This window comes from Saccostrea cucullata, unplaced genomic scaffold (assembly GCF_032062105.1).
Source record: "Saccostrea cucullata isolate Sc308-1 unplaced genomic scaffold, CSIRO_AGI_Scuc_v1 ctg1500, whole genome shotgun sequence".
NCBI classification, from domain to species: domain Eukaryota; kingdom Metazoa; phylum Mollusca; class Bivalvia; order Ostreida; family Ostreidae; genus Saccostrea; species Saccostrea cuccullata.
The window spans coordinates 74565-86665 of NW_026941724.1; the positions used below are offsets into that span (position 1 = coordinate 74565).

General features: G+C 37.1%; 1 protein-coding gene and 1 pseudogene across 1 annotated transcript in view; one reads left to right on the forward strand and one right to left on the reverse strand.

Moving 5' to 3' along the window:
* LOC134258298 (multiple epidermal growth factor-like domains protein 10) overlaps positions 1-12101 on the reverse strand; it is an 89343-nt gene that overhangs the window by 38067 nt on the left and 39175 nt on the right. The gene's annotated exons all lie outside the window — the stretch shown is intronic.
* On the forward strand, positions 2652-3389 carry LOC134258301 (uncharacterized; annotated as a pseudogene).

Genomic DNA, 12101 nt, shown 5'->3' on the forward strand with positions numbered 1-12101 from the left:
GTGTTGCACGTCCCAAATATCTCAGAGGTATCACCAGGTATTACCTCCACAACTGCTACTGTGACAAGCAATACTCATAATGCAGGTTATTAAACCCAGTCTACATTGTTGAATTTATCTTGTATTAATTCATTTGAAGCACCTATGTCCCAAGCAATTGCGTCTACAGAGTTTTCCCTTTTCTACTATGTCGAGGCCAGTATCAGGCAAAAAAAAATATCTGGCAAATTTGTTAATTTGGGGATATTATTGGTAAGAGACCCAAATAAAACTCAGGTTTCCTCCACCATAGCAATAGACCCCAATGGGCAATTAATTGCACGACCCAAACGAATGTATAAAATTCAAACAATTGATCGCTGGACTGACGCCTTTATTATTCATAAGAGTGTTTATACAGCTGCTCACCCCGAGAAAGTTAAGCAATTTCTTAAATATATGCAAGACATTGGGCTAGGTGCACAGAAATCACAGGGCTGGCTCACTTATGACGAGCAATACCGTCTTAGGATATCGATCAATACGACTCATGATTGGGGTGTGGTTGATGCTGAGCTCTGGATGCTTTACATGACACCCACTACACTCCAGATTCAGAAATTAAGAGAGGTTCAATTTCAAAAATGTTTTGACTATAACTACAACACTGTACAAAGGCTCATGTCATCAGCTAAATTGTCCCTATCTTCATAGGTGCTTTAAATGTAACAATGTCCACCCATCCAACACTTGTCTTGTTAATTCAGCAACAACGCGAGACAGTTCCTTTCAGCCTTTTCGTTCCCCCTCAAGTAGAAAAGGTCAAACCCAACAGTCAAATACCGCTTTCACAACAAAGCCCAATGCTTTCCAACAAAGTTCAATAGATACTAGTATGGCAAACAACAACAAACAACTGTGCTCCCTGGGAAGTACCTCAATCATAGCTAATGCACTTTCAAATAATCTCTATGAATATCCGGATAAGCAATCTGCAACAATGCTAGATATTGGTTTTAAACAAGGTTTTAAGTTGTTATACAGAGGGCCCAGAACCCCCGTTTTTTTTTTAAATAACTTGGTGTCTGCTAATAAACATGGGGATATTTTAGAGGATATGATACTTAAGGAAGTGCTCGAGGGTCGAATGGTGGGTCCATTTCTAAATCCCCCATTGCCAAATCTTCATATATCTCCCATCGGTGTTGTACCTAAAAGAGACGGAGGTTGGCGTATGATTACGTATTTATCTTATCCACCGTCATCCAGCATTAATTCGTACATAGACCCTAGCAATTCAACTGTTAAATACACATCTTTTGACACGGTGGTACAGACAATTAGCAAGTTGGGAAGGGGGCCCTAATAGCAAAAGCAGACATCAAAAGCGCATTCCGCCTAATACCTGTGCATCCAGGGGATTATGAATTACTGGGCTTGTTTTTTAGGGGAGCTTATTATATTGACAAAATGTTGCCCTTCGGTTGCTCAATATCATGTAAAATCTTTGAAACATTTTCAATGTTCCTGGAATGGCTGGTTAGGAAACAATCGGGATTGAATATGGCAAACCATTATTTAGACGACTTTATTTTTGCGGGAAGGGCAGGCACTAGTCAATGTCTGCATGATTCAGCTAAATACATTCCAAAGTCTGTGTTGGGAAATGGGCATCCCCCTCAATCAAGATAAATCACAGGGGCCCACTACATGCCTGATAATTTTGAGTTTTGAAATAGATACAGTCAAAATGCAAATCCACATTCCATCTGCTAAAGTCCAAGAAATTTCAGAAATACTAGAATATAATATTGTAAAAAGAACAATTACAATAGCATCTCTTCAGAGCATAGTGGGGAAACTGAATTTCTTTGCTAAAGCCATTCCAGGTAGTCGAGCTTTTAATAGGCGTTTTTATAATGCGATGATAGGCAAGCGCACATACAAACCTTATCACCATATTAAGGAGGCTGGGGGGTCAACAAATTAACCACAAAGTAACCATCAGATTTATCTTAATTTTTTTTAGATATGGTATTTTAAGCTGTCAACTATCATTTGGCAAAGATAAAAATTATATATTTTAGTTTTAAATTTTGATCATTTTTGTATATCTTTATATGGATCTCTTCTTTTAAAGGAGATCGAAATAGTCTGAAAATGGCTGCCATCCCCCAGCCTCTTTAATATCACCAAACCAATGAAACTTGACACGCAGATGTGGTTAGATTTTTTAAGCAACTTCCATGGGGTAGTTTATTTCCCTGATACTGAATGGATTTCGCAAGACACCCTAGCTCCAGCTTTTCATGGATAGTTCAGGGGCTGCCTCATTAGGATGTGGCTCCTACTTCAGGGGACAATGGGCTTATTTTCAATGGCCAACATGTTGGGCTGGTACATCGATTCTCACAGACATAACTTGTTTGGAATTGGTACCGATTGTCTTGGCTTTTACAATCTGGGCTGAAGGGCCTCAAAATAAGAAAATAATTTGACACATAGACAACCTAGCTCTTGTTCACATTATTAATAAACAATCGTCGTCATGTGATAGTCATGTGCCTCATTAGACTACTTATGCTTGTCATCTTAAAAAACAATATACAGTTTAAGGCTCACCACATTCCTGGCAAACGTAATGTTATAGCTGATGCAATATCTAGTCAACAATGGCACAGACTCAGGTGCCTAGCCCCAACAGCAGAACACCAACCCCGGACAATTCCAGCTTCCTTCTACAGTGTGCTTTCACAGATGAAATAACAGCCTCTTCACCTCATCATTAGCAAGCAACACAGCCCAATCTTATTCAGTGGGTTTGCAAGCTTTTAATCAATTTAGATTAGCACAAGAATTGTGCATTTTGTTGCCACCTCCAAACCGACATATCTTCATGTTTATAGCATATTTATCAATTAAAGGGTATAAGCAAGCCACAGCAAGGGCATATATATCCGCAATCGCCTTTCAGTGCAAATTTTAGGGTGTAGTGATCCCACCAAGCATTTCTTGGTAGGTAAACTTTTGGAGGGTTTTAAAAGGGCAAACTGTGAAAGAGACACTCGTATCACGATTCTTACGAAACTAACCTATTTGCAGCTGCTTTTTCACTGGCTTTCCAAGTCTTGTTAAGAGTAGGGGAATTTACTTTCTCTAAAGGAAATTCAAGTAGTAAAATTATTCAAGTCCAGCATCTGGTTATTCAAGATTCGGTAATTCATTTGCTTATCAGGTATTCAAAAACTGACCAATATGGTGTGGGAACATCACTGTCCATTAATGCTACTAAGCAATTATCCTGCCCAGTTAAAGCAATGAGTAGATATCTACAGGTACGTCCAAGCGTCCCAGGCCCGCTGTTCTGTCATTTCTGGCCAAATCTTAACTCGTTATCAGTTTTCCGCTGAATTATCAAAAATTTTTAAACATTTTGGGCATAGATAGTAAGCATTATAAATCCCATTCCTTCAGAATAGGGGCCGCAACAATGTTAGCCCAACAGGGTACATCGGAAGACGCTATACAAGCTTCAGGTTGTTGGCGCTCGCGGACTTATAAATCTTACATCAGGTAAGGCTTAATAAGTAACCCCCCCCCCACATTGGTTATTTAACATTTTACCTGTATTGAGAGATAATTTTACGGTGTTTATTTGGGTGCTTATCTACATAAAGCTGATATAGATCAAGTGGCTTCAGAGCCAGTTAACGTGTGGATCCTAGGATCTTCCATCATCAAGAGGGCTGCAGTCGCTGCCACCTGAAGGAGGGGTGGTATGAACCTTTCCATACCGCAAGCAAACATTTGGTGGAGGGTTACAGTGGCATGAAACCTTTGAATCTCCTTCCTAAGCTCGAGTATTTAAAGAATTTAAATATAGAAAACTCCCCGGGAATTATCATTATTCATTGTGGGATTAAAAATATAGGTTCAACACAGTTAAGGCGCCTGCTGCGTTTAATCAAACACATACTGTCTGAATGTAAAGTTTTATTTCCTGATGCTAAACTAGTATGGTCTTGCACCCTTCCGAAAAGAATGTGGCGCTTTTCTTCAAATATGCGCTCTATGAATAAAGCCAGAACAAGATTAGAACAATAGCTGCATTGGGGGGTCATTTATTAAACACCTGTTTGTTCCTGTTAGTTTGTAATGTTAACAAGCAAATTCAAAGAATTGTGGTCCCCCGCTTTCGGTGTCTTTCTGGGTGAGATGTTATTTTTATGACATATTGTGTCTAATATGAACACCCTATCATATGTCATTTATTTAGAAATTAGAAGTCGATTGTTTTCAAGGATGAAAACCCTTATCCTGACCGTTAAAAAGTTATGGCCAAAGTTAAAGCTTTTTAAAAGTAGATCAACTCCAAGGTCAAGATCAAAGGGTCAAAGTTGTTGATATCCAATGAAAGGTCTTCTCACAAGGATTACATATGTGGAGTATGAAATCCCTAGTCCTTACCGTTCAAAAGTTATGATCAAGGTTAAAGTTTTTTCATAAGTACGTAAATATTTAAGGTCAAGGTCAAAAGTTCAAAGTTGTTGATATCCAATTAAAGGTCTGAACTAGTTAAAACTCCAAGGTCAAGGTCAAAGGGTCAAAGTTCTTGGTATCCAATGAAAGGTCTTCTCACAAGGATTACATATTTGAAGAACGAATGCCCTAGCCCTCACCGTTCAAAAGTTATGGTCAAAGTTAAAGTTTTTTCAAATGTACGTAAATCTCAAAGGTCAAGGTCAAAAGGTCAAGGTTGTTGGTATCCAATGAAAGGTCTTGCTACAAAAAATACATATATGAGATATAAAAGTCCTAGTATCTACCGTTCAAAAGTTGTGACCAAAGTAAAAGTTTGGAATTTTTGTGTAAAAGTGGGTCAAACTCCAAGGTCAAGGTCAAAAGGTCAAATTTGGTGGTACCCAGAGAAAGGTCTTGTCACAAGGAATACACATGTGAAATATGAAAGTCATATTTCCACTAAATCAAAAGTTATGGGCAAGGTTAAAGTTTTTGTGACTGACAGACTGACGGACAGACTGACAGACGGACAGACGAATGAGATTTAATGTCCCCTCGCTTTCGCGAAAGTGGGGGACAATAAGTAGGGGCCATATTGATTTTCTCGGAAAGGCACTGGTCAGCGGTGACAGTTTGAGGTAGGTTGGCGACGCCGTCACCAATATGTGGATCACTCATTGGTGGTGGATTCATTAGCATGCATGTGGTCGTCGGAACCCACCTCAAATGGATGTGTCAATTTGTGGCGCTATTTGCGCAATTTATTGCATCTTATAGATTTCAACATATATTTGAACAATTGTGTAATGTATCGCTAATTCAGTTTATATCTAATGTTAATGGGATTTCCCGTTAAACAACTTTAGGACTTAAAATTTATCACATTTGATGGGATATTGGCCCATACTGTACATTTACGATATTTTTCTATAACTTTGTTGTTGGGATATTGGCAAATTGTATATATCTGTATTGCATTTTATTTTCGTGGCGTTGTGCATTTGTTAACTTACTACCAAGTGTACAATTCAGGCCATTTAGGGTCGCCTTGTATTGTTCATTGTTGGGGGACGACCCGGCGGCCGCCCCAAAGATTCAACGCGACCAGATCCGCCAATATTCAATAAATTCCATCTTTACAAAAAGGGTGTTGTTAATTCTTTCTGACTTCTAAGATAATGACGCATATTCAAGCGCAGTCTAAAATTATGCGCAATTATCTTTGTGAACATTTTGTACTTTTAATTACGGCTGTACTTCCCGGAATAATTCGGGTTGCGCATACTTTTTTTTAGTAGAATTATCACTGGGTATATAATAGATGACGTGACGTCATATCTCTCTTTCTAATCCAGCAGCCGAACAATTTGGTAGGTTGAAATTGATGTTGTAAAATTTTGAAGTATTTGAGCTTAAACCGAAAAAACCCACCCTCCCTCCTCAACTGTACAGACTTGAACTATGTTTACTTGCGTTATAACCATGATACTGCTGTGCTATATTTTATATCTTGAGGTAGCATTTTGCCAGAACCATAGCATCCCTTGTCGCGATGTATCGTCAGACGTGGTCCTAAAGGCACGAGGTCTGGTCGTCGTTATCGTCGGAACCCACCTCAAATGGATGTGTCAATTTGTGGCGTATTTGCGCAATTTGTTGTGGCGCTGTTTGTGCAATTTGTTGTGGCGCTATTTGCGCAATTTATTGTATCTTATAGATTTCAACATATATTTGAACAATTGTGTAATGTATCGCTAATTCAGTTTATATCTAATGTTAATGGGATTTTCCCGTTAAAAAACTTTCGGACTTAAAATTTATCACATTTGATGGGATATTGGCCTATATTGTACATTTATATTTGATAACTTTGTCGATGGGATATTGGTTCATTGTATATACCTGTACTGCATTTTATTTTCGTGGTGTTGTGCATTTGTGAACTTACTATACCCAGTGTTCAACTCAGCCCATTTCGGGTCGCCACTTGTATTGTTCATTGTTGGGGGACGACCCGGCGACCGCCCCAAAGATTCACCACGACCAGATCCGCCAATATTCAATAAATTCCATCTTTACAAAAAGAGTATTGTTAATTCTTTCTGACATCTAAGATAATATAGAACATATACAAATGCAGAGATTTTGCATTGAGCATTCTCTCAGGTATATATTTAGACAAAATAATTATATGCAGTGATATCAGAATTTGATTACATTTGTAATCACGTTACAATTTCGAATCACATAAATCGGTGATCGCCAAGATTAAAACTTTCTTTACTAAATGAACTCATTGCATAACTTTGTACGAGAAAAGTGCTTGGAAAACGATATAGTATTATTGGAAATTTAAATATTAACAGGTTTAAGAGAGAGACCGTTAACCCGCGTATCTAAAGAAAATTTTCTATTCCTCATCATAATTTAGATTATGGATGTCTGGTTCTCGTTTGGAAAGGATAATTTTTATAATCATTTACTTGTTTAAAACATGATGCAATGTTAGCGTAGGTCTGATAAACATGAGTGTTTAAAATTATGCAATTGTACATCATAAAAAAAAACAAAACTAAAGTTGTGGAATTAAATGCTATCTCCCCTTCTGATGGCATTGTCTATTATCATGAGATAAAAGTACAAATAACCCTGATGTATAACAGTGACTGAAAACGCTTTCATTAAAACTAAAGTTTAACAAAATGCTTTGTAAATATCTAATAAAAAAGACAATTATCTCGAAGTGCCTTGACACCTTTATATTTATGTACAACGATAACTAAATATTTCCCAGTTATTGTATTCAGTGCGGTTTATTTCAAAGATGAAGGAAATTAAAGTTTTTCAATTCATTAAACTAACATCAAGATAACAAACAAAACATGTCAATTATTACGTCCAAAACTTTTCAACGCAGGCATTCTTCAAAGATTACTTAAATGAATATAAAAGCCTTTTTTTCTAATGGCGTGGTTTAGTATTCTATTAAGACATCATTATTTAATATTTTAAAGAAAATTGTGTATTTGTAGCAATTTATTAGAGACTTAATGTATTTTGAAAATCGTTATATATACTCACGCTGATCACAGAATGTCCCTGTCCATCCAGGCCTACACCCAAGACAGGATCCGTTCACAATATCACATCTCTGATTCTGGCAATTATTTGGACATTGAAGAGAACAGTTAGTACCATAACGCCCGATTGTTCTGCAACCTTGAGGTGGAAAATTGTTTTTAAAAAAATATGAATCTATAAAGAAGACACAAAAAGTCATAAATGTATCTATACAGAATTTCATACCTTTAACTGTTACTTCGCATAATTCATTATACGACTGTTGTTCATAGTCGTCAGGATAGTCTATGTTCGGGAGTCTCTCGTTGTAATACACGATGTATCGGCCATGTTTAGAGCAGTTTATGGTAACATCCAAAGGTGGCAAATCAGGTCCGTTTTTAAAACACAGGAACCAATCCTCTTTTTTGGTTGTGTTGGATGCGTACAAGGAGAATCCAGCAACCCGTCCCCTTTGTCGTTTTACTTGAATTGTATAACAGAAATATTCGATAACGTTTATGTTTAAGGTATGATGTCAGGTTTTCGCAAAATCTGATCATAATTTAATTTGTAACAAATAAAGACTACAGTATAATCGTTTATTTCTAACATGGATATTGCGAATTCATGGATGTAGCAAAGTTATCTTGGATCCCCTTTAATTGGGATAAAGTAATTTCATAGGTCCTAGTGACTTTGTTTTAACTGGGTTTCACTGTACATGTAAGAAACACGATTTAAAAAAAACTGCTTGTTTTTCACTTGCTCTATCTGATGTAACCAAGGGCTGCAATACGCTGAATAGTATACGTCATCACGTGGTTTCTTACCTCGGGGGCCTGTTCAATAGAGGGAAAGTTAGCGCGCACTCGAAAAAATACTTATTACTCACTAGAAATATAAAATAAACATAACATAATATGCAAACTATTTGTGTAGTTGATATGTAAAATTTCATTTCAATCCATTTTATAGAAAATCAATTTATTTCATTTTACAATCAACATGTTTGGTACCCGCGAAGCACACTTAACGGCAATATGACGTCAAAACATAGCATCAAGAAAAAATACTATCCCTATACAGTTCACACAGTATGATCGCCCACTCATTAATACCTTTTCTAATACTTAACGTTTATTTTTTTTAGAATCGCTTTTTCAATAAGTCCTTTTTTTAAGCACTTAATTTCTTTTAGTACTTAACGCTGCTTTCAAAGGATAAGCAACTCTGAAGCACCTACATATTTCCTTGACGTTCCAACTTGTTAATTTTTTTGTTCAGATTCTTACAGTTTAACTGTTTCTTCACAGATTGTCCTCATCCGATACAGAGTCTCTGTCATTCAAATACTGCCTCTCATATTTGTACTCATATGCACAACTCGCTTGTGACATATTTTCTTGGTTCCTCCAATATTTTACGAGTTTATTCAGGATTTTTCCCGAGTAAAACACAAAATTGCATCGTTATCTTCTGCTCTGTGACGTTCTAAAACGTCATCGTTTTTGTCGCTTTCAATGAGGACTACCTAACTTCTCAAGTGAATTTCTTTTAAACGAAGCAAAATATTTAGCAAAAAATTTTTTATAACAAAATAATTCAAATCATCTGAATTTATTGTGGAAATACTTCTATCAAATTTTGATAACATATGACGTCAAATAAAAAAGATATGACAGAAGTCTACGAACTTTTCGAACAACCCTCGTACCCCCAACAGAAATAATCATGATCCGCGAGTACTTGTTCAGTTGAACAGGCCACAGTTTACTTTGTGAATACAAAATTCCTTCGCGTGACCTGTGCATTTTGTTCTAACTATGGCACTAAATGTTCGAACACTTGAAATTGTGAGGCATTGATTTACAAACTGTTTTACCTACATGGACGAGCTCATATTATTGATTACGGTTTAAACCTTCGTAAAATAATATGCTGGTGTAATGCAGAATGAATAGAGAGATGGAAAATAGTGATATTTTAATACACGTATATGTCATTGTTATTTATCTAGTCTTATTTTACACCCATTTCTACACTGTAAGCTCCACTCAGTCATAAAAAATGTTCAATCAAAGCCCAGTAAATGTAAATTATCCGAATTATCCGTTTGTTTGAAAACATAAAAGACAACAAACATGGAATTTATTGTAGCCTAAATTTTATTTAAAACAATTAAATTTGGTTCCAAATTGACAGAGATCCACTATAGTAGGTATTCACCCTTAAAATAAGATTAAGAATAAAAAGCAGCAGAGGCGACCGAAAAGATGCATATTCCATCTTAAGTGTTATCATCTTTTGGTTGTGTTTGATATTGATAAAGAAAATCCAACGAAGCACCTAGAAGACGAAGACTGTAGGTTTTTTGCTGGTATGTTCGTCTGTCTATCTGTCTGAATGCCTGTCTGTTTTCCTATCCCCTCGTCTATATTAAAGTCTATCCCACTTTTTTCTGCTTTTTCCCTAACTGTGTGGAGATTGTATAGTGATTTGTGGTATGTAAGTATATGTTGATGAGTTGAATATCACATTTTGCTTCAATGATATTTGAGAGGATAATGGCCTTTATATTTTCAAGTGTTTTTCGCTCTTTTTTTCTTTTTGTCAAATGCATGCAGGTATTGAGTTGATATTTAGTATGAAAGTCTTTCTTGATGAGTTACAAATCAGGTTTTTATTTCAATGAATTTCAGGTAAAAACAATCTTTTTGATAGTTATTGTTTTCTCAGAATGCTCGTAAATAGATACTGAGTCGGTTCTTTTAACGCAAATCTAACCTTGATATGATCACATATGTTTTACGTCCCGTCACAATGTTATTTTCTACAGAACTACGGCAATTTTATTTGTAAATTGAATTTACACTCGCCGGTAGGGACTAGTATTGTAACGTTTCTGGGTTCGAAGATTCGGTTGCTCTGCCTGAGCAATTAAAGGAATGAATCAATAGTATAAATTTCTCAATCAAAGATTTTAATTATCAATACATACAATATCCTATTCTGTCCTGGAGCGCGTGCGCTTCCTAGCTAAGCAGACAAAACAACAATAGTTACCAACTTGCAGCAAAAATACAACAGTCTCGAAAGCCTTATTCAGGCACATAAGACCTGTTAAGCAAGTTTACGTTTCTCACCTTCACTAGAAACAACTGACTGGTGTCGACTTCAGTCTGGAACTGACTTAGAGCTCTGATATCGCTTCTTATATACCCTAAACTATCACGTGATCTCCGAGGATCGAAAGGGTAAACTAAACAGGAAGTATTTATTACACACAAAGCTTCCGGAGGACAGAATGGAATTTATCATTTCGATTCCTAGTTTTGTTTCAGTACCCACGCCTCCAGGAATGCGTCCCGCATTAAATCAATAACTACCTGGGCTTAAGATATAACGTGGTATAAAACAAAATAACTACAAATTTTAAAGCTACCTGGCTTTCATTGTTCATAAGATTTAACAAATGTTGCACACACAAAGTAACCAAATATCATCAAACACTGTCATTGATAAAATAAGAAAACAATCAACCAATGATTCATAAATGTGCAAACATATCCAATATAACATAAAATCGTTATCCAATATCAACGTCAGAAAAATAACAACTGAGAATATTCTTTTCAAAACCAGCTTTCCTCCTCATGCACTTCAACGACTGTTTTCCCGTCTCTATGGTATGTCTCCTGTACCCTGTCTAGTCTTCGCCGTTTGCCTTTCTCTGTTTGGGTGCCTTTCTCTTCACAGTCTTTATCCGTCAGGGTACTCGCATCAACTAATTGATGATACATGTCTGTCTGCGTACTGGCTTCCCGAGTTAGAGATAACAACTGCACGGGAGGTGCATCCAAATGAACAGAGGACCGTTTTCTGGGAGTTGTCATTGGATGTCGGAATGGTGATGGGGCACGTGGCGTCAAGGGGTCCTGGCTTGCTATGGACTTGGATATCGGCGCAGAGACTGGAGCTGGTCTGGTAGGCTTCCTCTGACAGACGGCTTCCGCAGGACGACTCTGTGATGTGCTCCCGACCACATCAGACAGATTTCCTGGGTCCAACTGTTCCCAGTCATCTGTGCCGCTATCAGCTGCAGCGGAAACTACTTCACTATGTCGAGTGCGGCGATGTCTCCCCATGTCACTTTTCTTATTAGTAGCATAATCACATTCGGCGCATTCGAATTTCTTCTGTCTACGCTGTCTACCGCATTCCACCACATGTCTCTCCCACTCAACCTCGTCTAGATATCTCAGATTACACATCGGACATCGATGACCTTCCTTCCTGGGAGTAATCTTTGTATTAACCATGATCTATCAAAATAAGACAAAAACTTCAATTACCCATATTTCAATATTATCACAACAGGTTATCTACATATTTACACATAAGCAATAGCTAATCTTAAAGCTCTAAGCGCTGTAATCCACTTCATAGTCCTGAAGCCATTTGGGTATGTATTTAGCTCGGCGCGGTCTACTGCTTTCGCTTACACCAGCTTCTTCACTTAAAGCCCAAGGTTCATCAAA